We start from the raw sequence: 24960 nt of genomic DNA, 5'->3' as shown, positions 1-24960 counted from the left end.
ATGAAAATGAATATTTTTGATAACATTTATGGATAAAAAATCATGTACATACTTTAAAGTTTTGCGAAAATTGAAATATGCATTCAAAATTAAATTTCATGTTTTGATATCTCTCGTTCATAAAGGTGATGTACCACTAAGTAATGCAAATTCGTGTGTTTTTGGTTTAATAATTAATTTGATCGATTAGAAATATTTTAGATACTTTAATAAAATACTGCAAGTAGGAAATATCTTGGCCTTTGAAATAATCGAGCATTTATTTTTATCATAAGTTCAGAAAAAAATAAAGTAACAGGCGTTAAAAACCTCATAATTTCGTAATTACGAATCAATTTTTGGTTATGCTTTTATTGTCCAATGTGGAAAATTAAGTTACTTTGTAGTTAATTTTCCACATTGTACAATAAAAGCATAACCAAAAATTGATTATGCTTCCACATTGTACAATAAAAGCATAAACAATTTTTGGCTATGCTTTTATTGTACAATGTGGAAAATTAAGTTATTTTTAAGATGATCAGATAACATTTTAATATTTGAACTTGAACTTCGAAAAATAAAAATAAAATACTCTTTTTGGTCATGTTTTTCTTGCATAAATCAAAACAGTTGGCTGGTGAATTTATACCTTATCGCCAACTAAGTAAAGAGTGTTATTGTTAGCGGCCTGATTCCAAATGTTACACGAAATGATGCATCGCCTTAAGGTAGTAAGTATAACCCATGGCACAAATATATAAATAGTAGCGCGATTCCTCTGGTAAAGTAAACAGAAACAGCAATGAACCGATTATAATATATCATAATGCTGTTCGTCTTTGCCAAGTTAAAACGGGTAGTTATAGTCCTTAAGTAGTATCTCGGGCGGAACAGGGCGCCTCCTAATGTCTTGTAATTGGCCATTACGGCCATTTGATGACCGATCCACGTCCGCCGGCGGTCGGAGGAGTCTTCCACTGCCACCTCCACCCCGACCACCACCCCCATATTGCCACCGGATTGAGGTGGTAATGAAACATCCCCAACCTTAATGGAGAATTATGAGATTTACTTTAATATGATATTGAAGAATATGAGGTAGAGGTGAGGATATGGAAAGATGATGAGAAGCTTGAACTATCATTTTTCACAACTACACGCAAAGAAAACAATTATGTTTAAAAATAAAATATTAAAAAATCAAAATGGTTTGTGAAAGATACCACAGATTTACGCGAAAGTAAATTTTTAAAACCTTTTTAAATTCAAACAGTAATCAAAAGTCTAGTGTTGTACTTACATGCGTCACGCAGAAAATACCGTTTAATAAATGTTATATATACAATACTAGTTAACTTTGTCAGGCAAGTTCATATTGAATATAATTCTACTACAGGTACTAATCTTTACTCAGCAAAACACGTACAATTTCCAAAGAGTACTGAGACACTGTTGTAGTTTATGATTGGTCGATGATCATAGATCATCGTTCGACAGCTTTTACGGTGTCAGACGTAGTAAAAGTTATTTAAAAAAACAGATTTTTCCTGTACTCCAAATCATCTTGGCTTTCCACCGAGGAATAAAAAATCCCCCAACCCTCCTAAGAACAATTTCTTCCCCCCGAGGCGAGGTGTTAATGTAACTCCGGCCTATAATGACTAGCGTGGGATTTTTCTGCGGAGTAAATCATAATTAGACTCGATTAACTTCGCCCCTCGATTACTGCAGAAGCCTTCACCACCTGGAGAATATTTCACACTTAACTTTTTGTCGTAAGAAGAAAAGAAGGATAAAAGAGTGACATCAACACTGATCTGTAGCTGTTTTACGAAGGACATTATTTACTCTGAATTTCTTAAAATTAAGGTTTCGTATTATAATTTTTGCTAAACTTTTAGTAGGTACCATTAGTTACCAAACTATGATTGATATACAAGGTGTCCATGGGTAAAGTGCACTAACTTCGGGAGGCGATTCTACAACTATCAATTGTATAAATTATAGTAAAGGTAAAAATATTAAAAAATTTTTTAGAATTTTTAAGTTTATGGAAGTTTTCTGCTAAAAAACGTAGAATTGTTTCCATGAAAAAATATCCTTGTGGAAAAATATATTTATTTGGGAACAAATTCTTTTTTACTAAGTAAATAAATTTTATCCCCGATCGTCCTGTATAACAATACCTAAAACATATTTAAAACTGGGTTTTGTACGTAGTTTTTCGAAATAAGATCTAGACAGTAATTTTTCTCTTATTTTGAACATCATGCGTTTAAAATTGCGCCGAGAAGTCTCAAAATTCTGTTTTAAGAGATAGGAAAAGGGGAAGGGGTGGGTTTTTGAAATCTAATTTAAATTCGGAACTTCCTCCTGTTTTGAAGGCCAAGTTTGCGAAATTTCATGAATCTCGGAATAAAACTGTAGATTTAAAAAAACTCTTTTTTAATACATAACATAAATGGAAGATACAGGGTTTTCCAATAAGAGGTGTTATTTTGAATAGCCCGTTATTTCTGTAGATGTTACTTTTGAACTGTCATTTTTTGACATTTGACAAGTAGAAACTACGCCATTAATAAAAATGGAACGACACACGCTTCAACAACGCATTGAAATTATTAAAATTCACTTGAGTGAATCAAATGCAAATCATCTTGAGTGATGAGGCCCATGAGGCTTCGTCAACAAGCAAAATTATCGCATCTGGGGCTCGGAAAACCCAAGAGTTATTGTTGAAAAGCTTCTCTATCCTTAACGTGTAACTGTTTGGTGCGGTTTATGGTCCGGCAGAGTCATTGGACCTTACTTTTTCGTAAATGAGGCTGGAGCAACAGTTACGGTGAATGGATTGCGCTATCGAGAGATGATTAATGATGTTTTTATGGCCGGAATTGGATGGTATTGATCTGTACAACGTTTACTTTCAACAATATATAATAATACATACATATATTTATACAAACACTTATTTTTAATGATTTTTTATTTCATTTTTTTAAATTATAAGGTTTTGTAATTTAGTTTTCCCATGTTGAAGGCAAAGTTATCCCGAAACTACTTGCCTAACTCAATCAATATGAATAAAGTCGTTTTCATGAACTGTGAAACATTAAACTACATAAAGTTTGGACTGAATTCAATAAACCTTTCCATGAATAAAAAAAGGTTACACAGAAAATATTTTAATGCCGTTTACTGACTGCATTTCAACAATTTAGATCGCCAATCACCCTCTTGTCCAAAACTTTACACATCAACTTACATATCTGTACTATGTGCAAATGACATAGGTACATATTAATACTTAGATGCCTAGTTCCCAGATTGGTGGTCGAACATTCATAGTTAACGTATGTTTCTTAAAACTTAACGTCCAATTATTTAATTATTTTCGTTAAGGTGTGTAAGATATCTCATTTACTTTCATAAGGTGTTTTTATGTTTTTCGGTTTATTTATGTTTTTATTCTGTATACAACATGAATTTTATGTGGAAACTTCACTGGTTAATGCAACATGTAAAATGTAATTATTTATATAAAATTGTTTCCCCAATACACTAAAACAAAAAAATACTCAACGCATTAGTAATGATTTTGATACCAATCAAGGTTTGTTGAACAAATAGCAAAGCATTACCCTATTAATTTTACTCATTGACATTGTAGATTAGATTATATCTTAACACAGAAATAATGTAAATAATTGTGAATCATACAAAATATTTAGCTTTCTATATACATGGTTGTATGAATCTCTTAATTTTTTTCAAGATATTCAATACATGTTATCCTAACTTTGTTACCTTACATAAAATAAGATACAATAAAAAAAAATATTTGAAAAATGTTGACTCGATATCAAATGTTTTGCCAGATATCGTAGAACGAAGATCTACCAATAGATTTCTAAAAATTAAAAAACAATTTATCGATCTGTGCCCAGTGCACTATACGATGTAAAATATAAGTAATATCAATTAAAAAAATATTGTGGTCGTTAAAATATATTTGTTTTATCCCGCTGGGTTTACTCTGATAAAAACATATTCCGTTGAAAATTATCTAACGTCTTTGTTGAACTGTAAAACGTGCTTATAAGTGGTAAGCGTATGTTTACATGAAAATAGTTTCGTTAACTTAAAAATCCGTCAAAATTTTGTTCTTGAGTTTTGAAATAAAAACTGCTTTTAAGTTTGATGTATTTAATATTAGAATGTCAAACCGGTCAAGCAATGAGTTCCACAGGAGATTCCACGAAAATGTAATTTACAGTAATTTTTAGAAGGCCAAAAGAGGAAGCTGAAAGGGATGTCAGACTGAGGGGTTATGTCTCTACATAATATGGGTATATTAATAGTTCAGGCAAACGTAGTTAATGATTTTAGCCAGCGACCATAAAGGGGTGAGGGGTTGATGTTTGAAGCCGGTCCATCTTAGCCTTTTGACTACTAATTAGCAGCAGAGGATCCCAGCAGAATGGAAGGGGATCTTAAAGGCAGTCTATCTAACCGCATACCAACATAATAGATCATTACGGTAATAATAAATAATATTATCATTTTTGAAAATTTTGTTTCATTTTCTCCCTTTTCTCTTCTTCTTCTAATTTATTTGTTTATTCTTCTTTATATCTTTTTTCGGTGACCGGATAACTCATCAAAACGATAATTCAACACAATTTTAAAAAGCGATATTAAATCATGGAAGTGATGAAACAAAACTAGGTTAAATGGGTTACCTATGTAAGGTTTTTATGTTGGTTTTTTTGTCGCTTTAAATGACTTAATATCACTTTTTAAAGGTGTATTGAGTTATCATGGAATCCTATTATTCACATTAACTCCACACAGGCCCGTGTTATCTTTGGGCATACTGTGGGAGGGTCTTTTAGAGGAAAGGAAGGAATAAACATGGGTCTTGAAGAGCCCCATATTGTAGGTCGAAGGAAACACAGAGGCCGGAAAATCGTTCCACAGCCGAGATGTTTGACTTAAGAATTTTTTTTTATCTTATCTCACAACATAAGGATATCTTCTTCATTTCCGTTTTTTGATTTTTTGTATATAAAATACCTTCGCATATAAAAGTATATTTAAATGCCAATGTTCTTTGCAGGCTCACACATTATTATATATATATTAATCCTATGAGTACAAAGAAGAAAATCTGTAGGTGTAATATGATGCGGTAATTTTATACAGATTTTTAATGCCTAAGTAAAAGTTTTCAAAATATCTAACATATCACAATTTGTGTGAAAAGTTGACACAATAGCGGAATAATGTAAAACAACAAAAATGCGAGATATTTTGCTGAACAATAAATAACCTAAAAGAAAAACAAGCCAAATGGTTTGACTGTACTATGTACCTACGTTGTGGATAAGCGCAACAGGTTAGGAGGGATGAGCTCCTCCCCTTAAGCCTTAAAGGAGCGGTGGGAAGAGGGGTGCGGGCGGCTAAACTGCCAGGGTGGGGATTCCATCCCTTTATAGCAGCTCCCAACAGGTCCCATAGATAAATTTGCTAAAGGATTTCAGAAACATTTTAGGTATTAGATTTTTGAACATCAGCGACGTTATACGTTAAAAACCACATAATTTATGTAAAATATTATGTTATTTCATAATATTATGTATAAACATGTAGAGATGGAACATTGTCTCCGATGTAACATTATAACATTGTTACCACCCACCCCCTTGATGTCCAATATTTTCAGTTTTTTTTAGTGTTTTTTTTTGTTAATATTCAAATAACAAAGGAAAAACGTTGAAATGAAAAAGAATTTTCAACATAGAAATCATCAAACACCTCTACCGGAGTATCACTTGACTAATGGTAGCCGCATATCGGTTAACCCTCCGCTGAGTTTTCTTACTGCATTACGCCTTCTTCATACTATCGCACCTGTAGACGAGTTATCCAAATAGTAGACAAATAAATTGTAGGCGCTTAGTTTGTCTGTAAATATGACGTATGATTCCATTATCTTTGATTTTTTAAGGACAATTTTTTCTAATAATTTATGCTCAATTACAATTATACGAAAGTTAAATACTTTATATAAAAGACTTTTAATTAATAAACATCTACATGTTTCGAAGCTAAGCTTCTTCGTCAGAATTATGAAAATTAACTAGTAAATTCTGACGAAGAAGTTATTGGATTTGAAACATGCTGATTATTATTTATTAAAAGTGGTGTATACAAAGTATTTCAATTAAATTATAAGAAAATTTTAAATATCGCCACAGAGTTATTATCCAACCATTGAAAATGAAATAAAATATTTATTTTCATTACTCCATACAAGATTCGTCATTCACATATTTTAAGCATTCCAATAGCAGAAATGTTTACAAAAAAATTGTTTTGAATTAAAAATTCATACACGGTACCAAACAGTGATATGTTATGAAAACGATGGATTTCTTAAAAAAATTGAGTAACCTAATAAGTTACCTTAATTTTCCCTTTTGTTAAAAAGCCAGTTCCAGTTTCTTGGGCATGATCGCGTATTAATTAATTTCCCGGTTCGAAGTGAACCAATAAAGCCATAAATTATGTAACAGTTAAGAAAATACGCTCGCTTAGGTTCAGTAAACATAACTCAGTAAACAGAGTAAATAGATAGGAGCATGTGGAAGCTTTCCTCGAGCTTTGGTGGTATTAGCGCAGAACAAACTTCCTCTGAGATGGCCAATTAGTACTGCCTTCCCCATTTGCAAATGGCCTGGAATCTCCGCAACTTCTATGTTGTGGGGCCGAATTATATTCTCGTAAGAGAGGCTGTACCACCACCACCTATACTTCTCCTATGCCACTCTCCCAACGTCCCAACTCTCCCCGGACGGGCGGCAGGCGGCTCGGCCGGCCAACTTGAGAACTGTTTAAGTCGTCAAAAGGTTTTTACGGAACGTACCCTTACCTGCGAGATTTCACGAACAATGCGTATATCACTTATTGATTCGATGTATTCTAGATTGTTTTGTAGAGCCCATATCGATGAACTATTTTTAATTAATATGGGGATAGTTTAGAACATAATATAAGCATTATCAAACACTTTATTTTTTTGGTGTAAATATTGATGTGATATGGAGTAGGAATTTTAAGATTTGAAGATTGCATATACCTGACATTAAACAATAATATAGCTCTGACAGAAGAAAAGACACCGTAAAATGAAATAATTACTAAACCCATTTCTTTATAGCCACAAGATGTTAAAGAACTATCATGTAAATGTTTATTCTTAACTTATTACATTATTATTGTCATAAATGAATTAATATTTCACTAGCCACTATCATAAAGAAAGTAAGACGAAGAAATAGAATGACCTGTACTGTAACTCATTGATGAGTTGTTCAAATGGTATGTCATTTAAATATAATAACACTCCACTAGGAGAACCTGTGCTAAGGTGTTCACGAATTTTTGCAAGTAGTATTGTCGTGCATTGATTATATTACTAGGTTAAAGAAAATTATAAGACAGACAAAAAGAGTCGCTTTCAATCTTCCGAAAATTCATCCATTTTATCACGAATAGGAAATAAAACCATTTCCTTTCTTTATACACGGCGGCAAAATCAATTTCGCCCCACAATAAGAATCTATCAATTACGGGCGTCACAAGTATGCAGATAAATCGCGCAAGTTTCACTATACTCTACCTGATATTATAAAAGACGTTGTTTCTTAGAAGCTCCCGCTCGCCCCTCTGCGCTCCTGGCCCCTGGTCTCGGCGTCTTCCTCGGAACTTTTAGCAAAGCCGGGCTTTACAAAGGCACTTGATCATATTTATGTGTTACTTAGATTATCGGGGGTGGGGATGCCCACCTTCTGCCCCCGCGGAGAGCCGTGGAGCCCCCGGGGGTGGTGGGAGCGGGAGGGTGGAGCGGGTGGAGCATTTGTAGTGCGCGGCACCTTCGATGTTTTTTTTTTGTTTTTAATGGGCTGATAAATATGGGAAACCTATCCTTCTGACCTAGATTTAAAATACGTGGTTATTAGGAAGAAATTGGCATAATTTAAAAAAAAAACTAATTATCTTTGTAGTAAACATACGGCCGGTTTTAAACGCAAAACATTTAATAAAAATTACATTTGATGTAGAGTCGTATTCACTCATGAACCTAGGTATTTAATTGAAAATTAACTTGAAAAATATTAATCAGTCAGCACCGGCCTCCGTGGTTGGGTGGTTACGATCCTTGGCTTTGAAATTAACGGCAATTATTATATTAATTTGTGTTATTACGCAATGTCAATAATATATAACTAGTGTATTTGCGGCAGGTTCCAGAGTTGTAGGTACATTCAGTATCGTCCCAGTGAGAGTCCACCATCCAGAGTTGAAAAGTTGTTAAAAATGACTTTAGCCTTGTTTGGTGACCAGATCCAAATAGTCAGGTAGTTCTCCTCCCTTCTCTTCCCAGTCTCCTTCCCTTCCCTACTACATTTAGCCTCAAAACTTACCCCGATTGGGTATGCTATAGTATCGGTGGCTCTAGACGGTTGGGAGCAATTGGGACTCTTATAGGGTACATAAATTAAACAAAGATTACTCACTTGAGAAACTTGGGTCAGAAAATATTTTTTTTAAAGTAGTAATTGCGAATTTTGCAAAAGCCATGAATGCGATGAACTTCAAAATAATGAACTAAGAATTTATTATTTTAAAAGACTTTGGTATGCAATGTAAGTAGGTACCGATTAATTCCATATATTTATTTATATAACGGTCTAGATCCATTAAAAAAATATAATCATTCATTAAGACGTTGGCCGCTTTTTGGTGAGTATCTTGGGCTGCTTGAAAAGCTATGAACAGCGATGTTCCATAAACTTTTGAAATTTGATCAATCTAGTAAATTTGCTAACTTCACTAGATGTTGCTTTAGCGAGCTATGTGTATTATATCAAGATCACTTATATAGCTGCTTCGTTTTATATTGTTAAAGATGCTAAGTGTTTCACTAAATTCTATCTCAAGTTAGTCGAGAAGGGTTCAAGAGGTATCTAATCAAATAACGTCACTCCCTGCGTAAGATTTTAGTCCTTACGCTGTCCTTAAGGGTGGCCCACCCCCTGTGCGCAGCCAACAGCCCATAGCCCACCCTACCAGTCTAACGCGACACCACAAACATTAAATTATTACTAATATTGACGCTTTATTGCTCCGGAATTAGCTTCCGCCGATATTCTAACCAAACATGTTGCGAAATCTTAAAGGATTTCGCGAAGAAGTATCGTGTTTCTAATAGACCCCCGAGTGAAAAGACAAGGGCTTTGGCATATGTTTTATGGGGGTTGAAGTAATTTTGTTTAGTGTGCCATTTATTCTCATATTGATTTAGGTGAAATTATAGACGCGTGTCCGCAATAAATATGACTGCTTAAATGGGCACGAATAACAACGATTAGATAAGAATATTAATTAGATCATGGTGGAATAAAAAACAAAGCTTGCATATATCTGTTGATCGGTCAGCGGCTGAGTTAGTTATGCGACCTCCCAGGAGCTTGTCGCCAAAGTAACTATAATTTTATTTGTAATTTGTGGTATAAGCAGTGTGCTTGATATATATTCCATTTATATGGGGATATTAATAATGTGTATGAAATATGTGTTTCTTAGCTAACGCAACGTTCATTGTCTTAAAACTCCCCGCGGAAGAGTTGAACCTTTATTGGCCGTAAAATTTCAATAACTGCCATAAATAACGCGAGCCTAATTCCGTGCACGGAACGTAAGAAGAAGGCGCCATCTCGCGGCCCGAGCCGATACTAAGTACCTAAGGACGGGAGATGGAGCCGGGTTCCTCACCCTTTCCGGAATATTAGTGGAGACGCGCATTTTCTATATATCTATAAAGCTACTGGGTGATTATTGAAAAATACTCCTTTACATAAAAAGCGACTGTTTTAATTTAAAAAATGAAAATAAACACTTTTAAATAAAATCCATTTTTGGTAAATAAGAACAATAAGCGCCATTGAGGTGATTTCTCACAAAAACGGCGCTATATAAATTAGCCAAATATTATTATTAATAGAGGTATTTTTATATAAAAATCTATACTATTTTCTACGAACCTTGAATGTCGCCCGTTTAAAGTAACAAAATCTGCAGTGGATATTTAATATTCACTAATTTTTGTTTTTCGATCCAGTTTTGAATAATTTTAATACGTTAATGTTCTTAAATAAAAAGTAGATCTTTATATATTGATAAAATAGTATATTAAAGTATAAGTGGATAAACAGGTCTTTAAAACACGCGCGATTTTTCGAGCACGACGGCGTAGCCGAGTGCTCGAAATAAAGCAAGTGTTTTAAAGACCAGTTATCCACGAATACTTTACGCTATTTTTTTTATTGGTACACTTTGAAAACATAAATATTGATATTATTATTAAAAATTTGGAAATAAGAACTATTAATGAATTCGTGATGTGACATCACAATATCTTGTTGTCATGGAAATGAAAAACACAAACATTAATTTGCAATCTGTCACATAAGATTAATAGTTGACATCACAGTTTTTACTAGTTATTGTGTGTTGTAAAATGAGTTCTAACATTCATAATTTAAATACCAAAGCAGAATCGCGGTTAATACCTGAAAAATCCAAAGATGTTTATAAAAAAGAATATGAAAGGTTCATAACATGGATGGAGGAGCAAAACGTAGTAGATGTAGATGAACGAGTTGTGCTTGCTTACCTTCAGAAAATGTCGGAACAGTACAAAGCATCGACTATGTGGACCATACATTCGAAATTGCAATGTCTGTTGAAGATAAATAAAGGGGTTGATTTAAAATCATTTGTGAAAGTGCATGCATTCATGAAGGCAATTAGCAAGGATGACGTTGCTAAGAAGGCGTATGTATTCAAAGAAGATGATTTGCGGAAGTTTTTCACGGAAGCACCGGACATTACGTACTTATTTTTGAAGGTGGTAGCCATTTGCGGAATCTTTGGCTCTTGCAGAAGATGTGAATTGTGCGATTTACGCTTATATGATATCAAAGAAGGAGGAAGTGTATTGTTTATTACCATCCGGCCATCTAAAACAGTGAAGGCTCGACGTTTTACTGTTGCCGACAGTGGTGCAATTAATTATGTGCGTTTGATTAAGCAATATTTATCATTGCGACCCCAAAATGTAAGTACAGACAGGGTTTTCTTACGGTATGATAAGGGTAAGTGCACCAATCAAGTGGTTGGTATTAACACATTTGGATCATGCCCCTTACAAATCGCACGCTATATTAAATTAAACGATCCTGAGAAATATACAGAACATGCGTTTCGACGTACATCCGCTACCATGACAATTGATCAAATCCAACGACAAGTAGGATGGAAATCGGCAGCTGTGGCAACTGGTTACGTGGAAGAGAGCATTAGCAATAAGAAGAATGTTTCAAACATTATTGGAACTGCCATTAATGGAAGTGCAGCCTCATTGACTTCCGAGAATACTATTAATTTGAACAGCATTTCCTCCGATTTAAAAAACGGAGGTATTAATATTTCAAATAATACGAACTGCTCTTTTCACATCCATTTAAATAATTAGAATGTAAACGATGTAAAAAAGAATGTAAACTTTGAATAAAATTTTTGAAACATTTGTAATGTTTTATTTGACGTTTAAAATATTCCTGTCAGATTTATAGTTAAAAGTTGACATTTAGACTTCACATTTTGTTGATTTGTTGATGTTGCCATGGTAACTTTAAAAAACGCGCGTTCCATAAAGTGCGATTTAAACACGCTAGAGCGTAATTTAAATGAGTAAAAAAGGGCACCAATAAAAAAAAGATCTTTCATTCCTGCTCATTTTTTCTGAAATAAAACATATAATGTGAAAACCTTACTTTTCCATATCACACAATCCCATCAAATGGAGAACCATTCAAACCAGCATGTAGAATTTTTCTATTATTTTTTATAATTATTAACAGGAATCATTACATTCCCAAAGTCTTTCTAACACAGTACCTATCCTCCTGTTCAATGAACTCCATATAAAATTAGTATTTACTTTGAATATAAGTGTCATTTTCAAAATATATTAAAAAAAGTTAAAATAACCTATAATATAATATTTTAACTTTTTTTGCTCAAAACAGGAATCATAATATCATGAGATATTTCATGGGTCTTCGCTTGTTTAAAAAAAACTCGATTTTTATTGTGTAATATTATTAAGTGCGGGCTACGCAGATATTAACAGTTTCGAACAGTTGATTCGAAAAAATGGTAAGATTTTATTATTTGTTCTTAATACAACTAGTTAGTTTAAAACATGTCAAACTGACTATATCGGCGTATTCCTAAAACCACCCTATCCTCCAACATTATGTAAAGACATCGCATCCCCTTAAGTGTCACCCTCATCTCGGTATTATATTTAAAACAATCTTCCCGCTTATTTATTTATATTAAGGCGAGGGTTTACACACGAAATATTCCTGTGATTTATACCCCTAAAATGCCACGCGTGTAGTACACGTTCTCATTGCCTGACAAAATATCGGGTTCGCTTTCAGACTGAAATAATTATAATGCACTCATTTATTCAGTACCTAATCCTTCCCCAGCTGAGAGATATCAAGAATAAATGTAAATGTACACATCGAGTGTGAATTGTTTATTTAGCCAGCTTTGTAAGTTTTTGATCGATTATCAATAATTTTTTATGTTTCCAAGGAACGATATATGTAATTAACAGCGATAAGTTTTTATATTTTTTTACTTGCAACCGAGTTCAATCAAAATAATGGATGTTCTTACTTTTGTCAAAAGAGTAACCGGTTATTCGTACTTTAAAAAAGAGTAACCGGTAATGCGTACTTTGAAAAAGAGTAACTGGTTATGCGTACTTTAAAAAGAGTAACTGGTTAAGTGTACTTTCAAAAAAGTATATTCTTATCTAATATGCGATACATTAGGTATATTGATTATTGAATGACTGAAATTTTCGCTTTCGGTACATTAATGATTTTAAATTTAACATCTAGGGGTAAGGCTCTCGAATAGCAATCCGAAGGTCGCGGGTTATTACAACGTGACAGAATTACGATTAAATTATCTGTCAGAAACATTCTTATCGTTGTGCTACGCTATTTATCGCTAATATCATTTGCCTCCACATAGGTTTAGTATGTTATTAAATATTTAAATTTTTTATGAAAAAGTTTTTTTTATTTTTTCAGAAGTGATTTCTGTGAGGCCATGTTCTTCAAGTTCAACGCGGTGAAAATTATATTCAGTTGATAAACCATCGTATGTGTGAAAATATTACTAATATAAACTGATATAAAATAGTTCATGGAAAGACATTGTTTACACAGCCAGAGAGGGTTTTTTTTATCCGTTGTATACTTGAAATTTCTTGTAGAATTTCGGAATATTCTAAGGTATTTTACATATTTTATATTTTACTTCTTCTTGAAGATGTCGTGAAAACAGATAACGTTTTAATAAATTAAATAATATTTCCATGCAGATTTTTGTAACTGAAATATACTTTGATCTGTATAAAATGGAATATTTTAATTTCAAAGATGAAAAAAGGTGAAAAAATAAAGTCTTTAACTCCAAATTTTTTTACTCCAAACGTTGAAAACTCGTAAAGAATGTGAAATTTTGAAAAACAATCCTTTTAGTTAGGGGATTTGCAAGAAATCTGTCACCTCATTTATACAAAAGAAAACATTATAATAATACCAAGAGATTGTGAAGGACAAAACAAATTTGAATTCACATTATTCATTTACATTTACATTTAAACATGACTTTCATAGAATTTTTATTAAATTTACGGGGTAACAGTCAATTAGAATATAACATGTCAGAAATGACCTCACTTTGTCAAGACGGAAATTTCGGACGATTCCAACCTTTTATAATGTGCAACAAAAGTGATTTTTTTTGTAAGGCTGTTAATATTTTACCTCATCCCTTTTCTATCGTTACGAATAAGTAATATGCGTTAAAATAATAATTTGTTTTATTAAAGTTAGGTGTCAGAAATGTCATTAATTTAAAGTTGTTTTGCCACTTTTGATACTCATCATCGAAATTCGTAAGAAAATCAAACTCCACCTTCAGATTGAAGCATTGATAAAAGTTTGAACCGAATTTCTCGGCTTTGTCAAGAGTTAAACAAGATTTTATAGAAACAAGAATTTGAGATAAGTAATATCATTCGGGTCAAAAATTCAGAGACAATATCCTCTCGACATAATTAATAATTATTTCAAACTTTTGGCTTCCCCAAAAACTTCTGCCTAAAGAACCTTTTTGTCCAATTCGATATTTCGATTTGATAATAAATTATTATTAAAACTTTTTGAAGACTTTTACTGATCTGATTGATTATTTTAACAAATATTTTGTCAATTCATTGATTTAATTAAGTTATAATTATTCTTTTTTTTATGAATTTTAAACATTCTAAGACTTGATTTAATTTCACACGGTAATAAATAAAATTATTATGGGTAATAAATAAAATATCTATTTTATTTACTACCCAAAATAATAATTAGTTAAGAAGAGATTGTTTTTGGATTTTAAGGTGTAGATACGCAGTAGGGTAAGAACTGTATAAGAATAAGTTTAATAAAAGGCGTCGAGAGGGGTGGCAGGTGGTGGGTGGGAGGGCTGTGTAAAGTAAAAAGGTGGGACATAAAGCAAAATTTCTATTCCTTTATCCTCCGTTATAATAATCAGAGTCAGGCATAGTAACTAAAGGCATAGGCATAGACTGAGTAATATTTCCGACAGGGTGACTAGAGTACTTTATTTCAGTTTTTTTTTAAATTATTTTCTTCTGGTGAACAAAAATATAAAGTGCGAATCGAATAAACATACTTGGTGAACTAAGTTACAATGAACTTTACTGCCTTTTAATGAGGAGTTGAATTCATTTTCATTTATCTAATGCGGGAATCTAATCTACATCCTTCTTGAACCAAAATCAAGTATATATTTAATTTTAGTAAATAAGATCAAAAAATATATATTAAACCGAAGAAATCACAGGAAATAACAGGTGTACGGTAATAATTTTAAAGTCACAGCTAAAAATCAAACAGTGTCTCTTATCACAGCTTCCTTACCTGGCCGTGCCAATAAAAAAATAATATTTTTGGATTGCCAAGAAAATAAATATATTTAAAACTCTTATAGTCTCTTTATTCACAGTAATGTAAAACTATAGATCTGGAAAATTATGGATGTTAAAATAATGATAATAATTCTTCATGGTTGTAATTTCATATTAAATGTAGAAAGAAATGTTTTATGGTGATCACACTAACCAAGGAACATTTTTTTATAATTATTTATTGATTTATATTTAACGACCATAAGGACTTACATAATAATAGCTTCCTTACCTGGCCGTGCCAATAAAAAATAATATTTTTGGATTGCCAAGAAAATAAATATATTTACCACTCTTTAAAAAAGTATCTGAAATTTGTACTTTTTTAATTGAATTTGACGCTTTCGAATCTAGAGAATTGTTCAATAGGAATCAAGTTATCGAACAAGTGTCAATGCTTCCATTCTGTATTCCCTGTACCGTCTATCTTACCATTTTAGTAACACAAGCTTAAACCCGCTTCATTCCTAAGGTGATATATGCCCGCGCTTAGCGCCTCGCAGAACGCATACCTTCCCGAGTCACACCTCCCTCCCGCCTCGTAGCACAGATTCTACGCCATACAGTGTTCTCCCACAGTATACTCTTTATACCGTTTACTTGGTTGAGTTATTCAGCCTCAGATAACCGCTTCATAAATTCTTACGCACCCCATATTCAAGTGTACGCAATGGACACAATATGTTGGAAATATTTTCTCTCCATTAAATTCTACTTTAATTGACAAAGTATTGGTCACGTCCAATCTAATATCTTTGGTCACGTCATATCGACAAACCAGTTCAAGAAGAAACTTGAATGATTGGCAGTGTCATGCGATCAATAAAATCTATTTATTTCCATAAATAATAAACTTTCATTTATTCACCAGTCCAAAAATTACATACAATTGGAAATGAATTCAGTTCCGTTGATATTTTCGTTTATTCCATAATAAAATTTAAGTCAGAAATATGTATCAGTTTGTTATATACTATACTTCTATACCTAACCTACTTTTTATACAACAGTTTATTATATGTAATAGTTGGTTACATATATAATATTTATATTATTAAAACCTACCCTACCTTTTCTTTTAATATTGATTTTTGATATTTAATTTAGGCATGTGTCAATATTTGTTCTCTCTTCTTTGTATTTGGTATTACCTACGTTAATTAATTTTGTTCCCATCTTATTTTTAATTATGTAACTGGGTTTAAAGATTAAGTAAATTAACCTTTTTATTTTTCCATATTTGATAAACAATTAATATTTTTCAAACTCATTTTCAATCTTAATGAAACGTGTCCGTTGAAAAAAGTATACTTTTAATTTTATCTCATTTAATAAATCAAAAGGAAAATTTCTTTCGAAATCGTACGTTGACATTAAAATATCTAAATATCTTACAAACCACAAACAAATAAAATCAAATAAGGAATTATGCAATTTGTCTAAAAGAGCTTCTCTATCTCAATAAAAAATCTTTTTTTAAATTTTCTTGATGCAGCTACCATAATATTGATTATTCCGATTTGAAGCTCGTAGTGGGATCCACGCTCGTTCGAATCCTGACGGGATAAAAAGGTAGTATCCAACACGGCTACCATCTTGAAACAAAGACGGAATACACAAAAAAAATTCAGACAGATGAAAACGAGACGGTCGTGTTAAAGCTTAAAATAGAACTTGCGATATTAAGTTGATAGTACGATCAGTAATAGTGAAGAAAGAACACTGGTTGTGACAACTTACGCGGGCTTTTGATGAATTAAATTTACATCGTATTTGTCCAGCATTGAATACGAATGTGGAAGCTTATACGGGAGGACAAATGGAATTGTTGAATCGTTGGCAATCAGGAAGGAAGGAATAATTAATGATTATCTTTCTGCTAGCTCGGAGCTGAGTCCGGTGGTGAGAGTGGATTGTAAAGTTAATTCTTTTGACTGGTTGTCGCGTCGGCAATAGATTAATGAGCTCTTATATTCGGCTCCTATAAACCTTGTAAAAAACTGCTCTTCAGTTTTCAGCACGGTTTTAATACAAAACGGTTTTTATTGCACTTTTTAATACAATTTCCAATACAGTAGGTCTGTTTTCTGGTACTTTCAGTTCACCAACATTTAAGGCCCTTCCCCAGCCGTGGAGCCTCCCTCCCCACAACAGGCCAAGGATATCTTAATAAGATTCATGAAAGGCTGCCATATATTATATCCTCTCAGTCCTCTATCTCCTTATATTATCCTGGTAACCGCTAGAGGGAAGGTAGGTACTATTTTGAATATGCGGTAAACATGTCACTGAATATTTTTAGATGAAATATTACAGAGTTTCTGTAATAATGCTTACTTAAAAGTGATAAAGAACATAAGCAAAGAAAATATTTTTTGAGTCTCTTTATTCACAGTAATGTAAAACTTTAGATCTGGAAAATATGGATGTTAAAAAAATGATAATAATTCTTCACGGTTGTAATTTCATATTAAATGTAGAAAGAAATGTTTTATGGTGATCACACTAACCAAAGAACATTTTTTTATAATTATTTATTGATTTATATTTTACGACCATAAGGACTATAAAAAAATATATGATATATATAATAATTTAGTGGAACAGTAATTATGTAGTAAATAAAATTTTACTGAACCCCTGCAGAAGAATAGTATTATGCTTACTTTATTATTATTGAAGTATGTTAAAAAATAAGTTTAAAAAACAGAATAGCAGCAGTTTTACTTAGATAACATCACTTTTTCTCGTTGTTATTATTAATGCCCACCCAATGTTTAAATTTTAACCTTTTTTTAAAAAAAAACACTTATATTGTATATTTAAGTAGCTATTTTATCAGAACTGCTTATATAATATTGTTATGTATTTGTTTTCTTTTAATTTGGTTATATTTTTTATGTTGTTATTTTATTTGTCAATGATATAAACAATTCCTAACACTGTAAAATATGAATGTATAAATACTGTTTATAAAGCAAATAAAAAAATATTATTATAGCCTTCTTGTAACTATATTCAGTGCTTTTGAACAAATTTACAATTTTTGCGAAATTTTTGCCAACTGCATGCAATTTAGACACGTATCTAAATGACTCAGTCTTGATATTGTTGTTGCAATTAAAAAGAATTTTCGATCGAGTAATTTTAGTTGATTTTATGTTGTATTATGATGAGAGCAGAAGTTTTTTTTCAATATTGTCATCATTACACAAGCAACATTTTCTGCGTATAAACGATGATTGTGGAAAATTTTCAAATATTGTCAGGATATTTTTTACCCGGTAAAGATTGCTTTAGTTAAAAAAATAGTTTAAAAGCATAAATAAATAGTTTAAAAGGAAAAGACTTGGGAAAAAATAACGCTAAAAGCCACAGAAGACATAAACACTCTTAAGAATTTCTTCGGCATTCATTTATTATCACTAAATAGCGATAAAACATTTATCATTCCATTTGCAATACAATCAAAAGACACCCCTAAACACTTTGACATTATCATACATGAAAATTCCAAAACACACGATAAAAATTAATGTATCACAAACTGCACAATATTAAAAACAACAAACACAATCAAATATCTAGGAATAATTATAGATAAAAATCTGAAATGGAAAGACCAAATATGTCAAGTTGTAAAAAATATTAGAAAACTAATATACATATATATATATATATATATTCTAAAGAATCAGAAATTTTCCGTCGATAAAAAACCTATATATAATATACTATGCTTTGGTTCAATCAACTTTACAAAATACCATCATTAGTTGGGGATCCGCATATAAAACTAACCTCCTTCCAATAGAAGTCGGGCAGAGAATAATTATTAAAATCAAAAAATTAAAATTAAAAAACCTTCGGACTATCCAACAGACCGCTTATTCGAAGAATTTCAAGTACCTCCTTTTAAAGATCTGTACATTAAAAAATCATTAATTCAAATCATAAAAGAAAAAGAAAAATACCAATTTCTAGCTGAAAACCGCACTCGACTTAAATACATTTTTCTATGTCCAAAATCAAACACTTCCTTTGCACATAATTACTATACATACCAAGGAAGAACCTTTGTCAATCAACTCCCTGAGGAAATCAGAATCATTAACGACAAAAGCCAAGCTTTGAGCATTTTGAAAAAATATTTCAAAGATAAATTATCAAAAAAATTAATAGTAAATATTCCACTTAAGAAGCAAATTCTTCTCCAAATATAGTATACATATTTAAAAAAAAAAAAAAAAAATTTCTTAATCCCAGAAACTAATAACATCATGTTTTTATTTATATATTATAGCTACTGGTAGTACAGTTTAATTACTATATTTTTTCCTACTTCTCTTGATTCTATATGTATATCTACAATAATGTACACTCCTCTTCCAACCACAAGCGAATGCTTCTCTGGAAGAGTAGTATTAAATATTGTCATCGTAAATTGTAAACATTATTACTTACATGTACATTTTCCCTTGATAAATAAATAAAAAAAATAATTGTATTTAAATTAAAAATAGCTTCAAGATTAAATTACATTTTGTGATATATTCTGAAAAAGGAAGTGTTTTTGGAAACAGTTAGGCAGGATAACTAATTAAAAGAAATAACTACTCCTTCTCCAGTAATTGCAAATTCCTTTCGTGACGTTATTTTAATAAAATGATTTAATTTATTTAAATTAATTTAGGACGAATATTGTTTACACTATAATATAATATTACTAGCATGAGCCTAGTATGGTAGTTGAGAAAAAAAAAGTAATCTTTTAGAATTTATAAAAAATATAACAATATAATAAAGATTAACAAAATGTAAAATTATTTTCCTATTACTACCTCTATTGGTACTTTTTTAATATTATTATTTAGACAAATTCGTTAATCCTGGATTCTGTTGTATATAATAATTATATATTTTTTTTATATTTTTTTTTTATAACTAAGTAAACACAGTTTCTTGTAATAATTTTATGAATAGGTGCAAATATGTCTATACTTATTTGTCTATTTTCATATGCATCAGTTTTCAGAATAAGTTGTATCCCGATGAAGAAAACATTGGTTTTGAAACACGCTGATAATTTTTATTAAATGGTGGCGCAAAAAAGTTTCTTTTTTCATTTAATTAAAATAACTTTAATTCTGAACATTGAGGTCCTGAAATTACAACATTACGTACAGTTTATAAAATAACATAGGAATATGTAGATTGGTAATATTATCTCACACCAGACACCATATGATTTGAAAGTTATAAGGACGAGTAAAAATATAGTGACGTTAGAATCCCGGGCTTAAAACGTTGAGATGGCAGATGGCAGGATACAGCGTCTTTCATCCCAGCGCCGGTAAACTGCACACACATACTTTACTTTTGATATTAAATAAAGTTATGACCATAAATATTCCTTCTGTTAAACTCCGAAACAATATTCCGCACCGCCTTGTGAATATTCCCTTTTTCGAGAACTTCTCCGCATTCCGCGTGCTAAGTCTTCATCAACCCCAACCCTTAACATACATAAAGCCTACGAATACACAGTTTCACATATTATACTATGAGGAAAATTACTTATAAATCACAAACAATAAGGTCATTTTTTACACGATTGACATATAAAATCTTTTTCTAGTGCTGCAGAAACCAGTTTATTTAATAAAAATTCAGTGTATATTTAATAGTAATTTAATCAGGTTTATTGAGAAATGTTCAGGAATTGGAAAAAAATATTCCATCAATAGAACGATAAAACATTTATTTCCTAGTAATGATTAATTTAATGGCGTTCCATTTATGGATATGAATCGAAAAAAATATCTTTTTTTAATATTTTTTGTATTTTAGTAAGTATCTCTTATAATATTTCTATTAAAGTTAATCTAAATGTAGGTACTTACGTGAAGTTTTGTCTTCCGAGTGTATTTGCAATCTGTGGAAAAGTCGGTAGCAAATAAAAATAATATTTATCAAAAATACTGATGAACGGTAAATGTGATTCAACTTTATTCTCAAACATTTTCTGCTTTATTATCTAAAATATGCGTTTTTTAATAATACATAGGTATGTTACATGTAGATTTTTATTATTATATTTCGAAATAGGAATAAAGCACATTTGATAGTTCATTTCAAAGAGTCTCTACGTTATTTATTATATTTTATTTTTCTATTAATTATAAATAATATACATAGACAATATAATTATCAACGGATTGGTCATTTATTTTTCTTTAAGGTACTCGAAACGAGGAATTGGAAAACAAATAAATATCTTTAGTTCCCATTTTCTCAAAATAAAGTTTGATGGACTTACTTCATTTAAGAACTGCGCCCCCTACTTTATGCCCTGAATGAAAATTAACATTTCTATAAATATATTTATTGTATTATTAAAAATTAATAAAACCCTCTTGCTGAATGTACAGGTTTGTTTGTTCAGTCCTTTGGAAACAGAAATTAAAAAATGTTTCAAAAACCATACTATTTACCCCAAGATAAATTGAAAAATCTTTTACCTTTGTTTAAATTCAATTTTCAGAAAAAAAAAATTAAATAATGTATTTTGCCTCCGAGATACAAAAAATTAGCAGATGAAATATTTAAGAGTTAATGTTTTTTATGTGAATCATGTATCATACATATTTTGACTTGATTAAAGAATCATAATTCTAACCAAAACTTAAACAATATACACATAAATGAGTTACCCACTTCTTTCTTAAATTATTATCGAGATCCTATTAGTAAAAGCAATAAACCTAATTCGCTTTGCTTCTTCCTAGGGAAAGTTGAGTAGAAAACCTCTAAGATAACAGGTTAATTGAAATCTGAGTCGATCGCACCGAGCGCTTTGGACCCCCTGCGAATAATCTTTAGATTTATCGCCATTTTAATTCGGGAGTTGAGTAAGTTGTGAGGGGGTGGTTTGATGGTGGGTGGGGGTGGGGGTTGAGTTGGGGTGGGAGTTGGAAGGTGGAAGGTGTCGGAGGTGGAGGGCTGAAGAGCCACGGGAGGTGCTAGTGTTTGTTATAATGTGATTTAGTCTAGATATATCATAATAAGCCACGCTTACTTCACCGCTTCTCACTGAGGTATACTGGGATGATGGCAGGGCCGAACTGCCGAAATTCAGAAATATTTTGTTTAAGAATTATGGAGTCAATTTTTTATAAACTATCTAGTCTAATTTGTATCTACTTTAGATTACGAGTGAGTGTATGGGCTTGCTCATTTGAACATAGATTTTCAAGATTGTCGGAATCCTTGATATGTTATTATACCCTAATTTTACCAACGGACAAAAAACGGACATCGAATAAAAAAAAGAAAATAAGTGACCATTTTCATGTTCACAATTGAGTCTAATACTAGAAAATTCACTCTAAGCGCGAGAATGGTTTCCTTTAGGTTGCGTTTATAGATGAGTCCGCAAAACAAATTTCAAGTTGCGTTCAAAAGTAATAGTAGTAGTAAAGTAAGAGTAATTCTGCATAAGAATCCATGAGCTTAAATAATCGTTAACCGCTAAACAAGTAAATATGTGTTATTAAAATTTAAACTCCACTCAGAACATGCAAACGGTTTCCTTTGAAATGCTTCAGCAGTTGAATCCGCAACTGGAATTTTAACACAGCATTCCAACAACATTCCATCATAAGACAAAACTGGTTTTAACTTAAGATTGCGGGCCGTAGGCTCTCCACCCCTGCTCTACGGGTTATTTTGGTAAGAATCATGCAATCATGCATAAAGATAGCAGTCAATAAAAACATGCGTTAAGAAAATAAAGAAAATGTTGGTAGTTCTTAGTCGAAGTATGTTGCGTTTAAAACGTTTCTTGTAATGTCACTTGCTGTGTTTGGAGAGTATGGTAGTGATGGCTATGGGGGCGGTAGTGGGAAGGATCGAAGCGGTCCCTCTACCTAGAAACCGAACAAACAATCGCATTTTCTAAAGATCTGGCACCTTTCCTATTAATTCTGTAGCACACCGTTCAAGGATCGGGGCAGGTTTTCCGTCAGGTCCGCTGGCTTTGTTGACCTGATATTTAGAGACCAGATCTGAATAGAATTATTTTTCCATTAAGACTCACATCACCAAACATAAGAACCCTGGGCTCCAGAAGTTGGGAATCTTGTGCATTATGATTTTGTTTTATAATGTATAAAAATATTATGCAGTTGTCAGCCTAGTGAGTTGTTTTATATAAACAGTATTTGTCTGTTTATACTGACAAATATTAAAATTCAAGACTCGCAATTCAATTCACTAATGATCTGCTTATGTTTTTTTTTTAAATTTTCGTATTCCTAAAAATTTAATATTAAATTAAATTATTTTTGATCCATCCAGTACACCACTAACCACTACAAGAGTAAGGGTCTCTTTAAAATGTTTTACCTGTGCAATTAATGTGATTGAATTAACAAAAAAAAAAAAAACGATGAAAAAAATTATAAACAAAACTTTAACTTGCGTGATTTCAATGACACAATACCTTCAGAAATCCACTTTCTACCACCAATTTCTGTGTCTATTCTATACATTACTTATACACAAAAACTCTTCCCCTGTTATGCTACCCCTTATTTCCTTTTAGTTTTCCGATGCGTCCACCCGTTAGCTAATAATATAATTCCTGGTGGCTCGTAAATCTTAACTTTTAGGAGAAAACGGCGGTGGAGGGGATTAAAGATCAGTAATCTTGCGGGATGGATGAGTTATGGCCGCGCTTTCTTACTCTTCCTCTTCCCCTTCTCCTTGCCCGGTCTCCCCAACGGGCCCCTAACTCCCCCACGGCATCACACCTTGCCGGGTGGGGAAAGTGAGGTAAGTGGGATGAAGGGTTAATTGCCTCACTTCAAGGATCTTCGCTTTCTTTCCCATACATTTAACTAGCCCTGTGTTTGCGTCATATCTTAACAAATTTCACATCAAACTAGTTTAACAAAAATCTTTCGCCTGAGATTTGAAGAAAAAAAAATTGGTCTAAAAATGTGTAGAATTTTTTTGTTGTATGTTTTAAATAACATAGTTGAAATTGTAAATTACCGACAAAAACCGTTTTAGTGAGGCTTACAACCGATTACCGGGTAGATTAAGATTAAGATCTCTATCTTCAGGTGCATTCAAATTTGTTTATTGCATCTCAGGAGGGTATCTAAAATACAAACCCATAACTAATATAGGACCCAACATTTGGATGATGACGAGAACCTTAAAAGAAATTCCCAACCAAATTAGACAGCGAAGTAGGTTTAAAAAAGGGTCTCTAAGTAATTTAAATTTCTTTAAAAAAAACTTCCAAATTCTTAACACTTCCGCAGTACTGGCAGCTTAATTCGTTGGAGCCTAGTCGTATAAGTCAACACTTATACAAATATTGAGATATCCCTTACAAAGACACTGAGTTGTCACATGTGTGATTTACAGCACGCATAGAAGGTTCATATTTTGTCTTACGTTAGCTAGGCTAAGCGCAATAAATCACCGAGAGAGGATTTTCGTAGCCCTAAATAAAACGATTTGCTTTACTAATCAAATAGATTTATCACTTATTTACAAACGTATGATAAAATGTGTGTTCAAATGATCTCCACGTATGTGCAGTAATGTATTACTCAAATATTTACCAAATTATTATCAACTTACTAGCGCAGACCATTGAAAAATCACGGGGTAATCTGAATTCTTGACATATCAGTTACAATTTTGAAAATTAAAACAATTTTCTGTTAAAATACTGTTAAAATTCTGTTAAAATATTATAG

The sequence above is a fragment of the Hesperophylax consimilis genome, chromosome 3, assembly GCF_061612785.1.
Source record: "Hesperophylax consimilis isolate HC1 chromosome 3, BYU_Hcon_1.0, whole genome shotgun sequence".
Classification (NCBI taxonomy): domain Eukaryota; kingdom Metazoa; phylum Arthropoda; class Insecta; order Trichoptera; family Limnephilidae; genus Hesperophylax; species Hesperophylax consimilis.
This window is presented reverse-complemented; position numbering follows the sequence as displayed.